Source organism: Mandrillus leucophaeus, unplaced genomic scaffold (assembly GCF_000951045.1).
Source record: "Mandrillus leucophaeus isolate KB7577 unplaced genomic scaffold, Mleu.le_1.0 Scaffold2038, whole genome shotgun sequence".
Lineage (NCBI taxonomy): Eukaryota > Metazoa > Chordata > Mammalia > Primates > Cercopithecidae > Mandrillus > Mandrillus leucophaeus.
In genome coordinates, this window is record NW_012102075.1 from 16,765 (window position 1) to 18,272 (window position 1,508).

The 1,508-nt window shown below is 62.5% G+C and overlaps 1 pseudogene; it reads right to left on the reverse strand.

Annotated features, from left to right (window-relative positions):
* Nucleotides 1–1,226, reverse strand: part of LOC105539360 — a 14,045-nt pseudogene extending 12,819 nt beyond the window's left edge.
* Between the last annotated feature and the right edge of the window lie 282 nt (nt 1,227–1,508).

A 1,508-nucleotide genomic window follows, 5' to 3' on the forward strand; every position in this document is an offset into this window, starting at 1 on the left:
TGCAGCCAGGCCAGGGCCACCAGGGGGTCCACGATGGCATGGACTCTGGCAACAGCACTGGCTTCCACCGCCTGTGTCATGAAGGTGATGGCTGGGCCGTGATAGCCACGGTGGCTGTACAGTTGGGCCAGGCTGGCTTGGAGAAGGCCGTGCAGCGCGTGGCCTGTGCCCGGGGTTAGGGAGGCCAGCGCTCGCCTGAGGTAGTGGGAAGTCTGGGTGGGGCGGCTGTGGGGCTGGAGGGCGTTCTGGAGCACCAGGTTCATGCTTCTTAGCGAGCCGGCCAGCGAGTCCTGTGTCCTCAATGAGGCCACCATGACACAGCTCAGCACGAGGTGGGGCAGGCACTTGCGGCCAGGAGTAGGAGCCAGGAGTAGATGTCAGCCAGGAGTAGGGAGCAGTCTGAGAGCCACGCAGCCTCTGGGGCTCCCGAGTCCCTGTGCAAAAGCAGCAGCAGCTTCAGGAAGGGCAGGGCCTCCTCGGGCTGCTTGAGGTGCACATGGTGCCTGGCCAGCAGGAAGCAGGCGCCGGCCTCGGCCTGCAGGCTCTGGCCACCCACTGTCTGCTGCAGCGCCAGCTTCAGGAGCTATTCCTCCACCTCGGTGGTGCAAATGTGACCCAGCGTCCCCAGGAGCAGGGCCATGGCTTTGGGAACCACCTGTGTACACTTCTCCCGTTCTGCTTCCGGTAAATGCTGGCCGGGTTGGCGTACACAGCCACCACCAGGAACAGGTCCCCAAAGCTGCCCTCCAGGGACCTCAGTGCTTCCTCCAAGTACACCCGGGCCTGGGACAGCTTGAGCCTCCTGCTGCACAGCCGCCCCAAGAGGAAGCAGAGTCTGGCCAGGGCCATGAAGAGGCCAGCTTTCTTGGCCACCCCTCGGGCCTGTGCCAGGCGCCCAGTCAGCTCCTCCTCATCGCTAAAGCTGCAGAACATGCCACTCAGCCATGGCCGTGCCACGCCGTACAGGCCACAGAAGCTGGCCTTGTACCCGGGGGCGTTCAGGAACACAGCAGTGAGGTCAGGGCCTCTGGGTCCTCCCAGTCATCCTCAGCTTCCAAGAAGGAGGGCTCCTCGGGGTCCTGCAAGCTCATGTTGCTGGATGCCGCACAGAGACCCCAGGACGCTGGCTCCTGGGGGCAGCCTGGGCAGGTCTTGCATTGTTCTAGAACATTCTTCACCTTCGGCAGGGTCGCCTGTGGCTCCAGGCCCAGGCAAGGTGGAGGCATTTCTGCAAGTCACAAAAACACCTAGACAGATTAGAGTTCAGCAGTGAGTCCTTGGTCCACTGGGGACAGGGTCCCCACATCCCCCCTCTCTGTGTCCCTGGCGCAGCTTGCCATGAGCCCTTGAGAATTATGTGCAATGCAAACCCGGGCCTGGAGCAGTAGGAACTCCGGCACTATGGGGACAGAGAGAACACGCAGGCCCGTGGCCCGACTCTCCTACAAAATCACCCTCCTGTCCTGCTTTGTCGCCCACCTCACAGCATAGTTTTAGGAGACTATGTC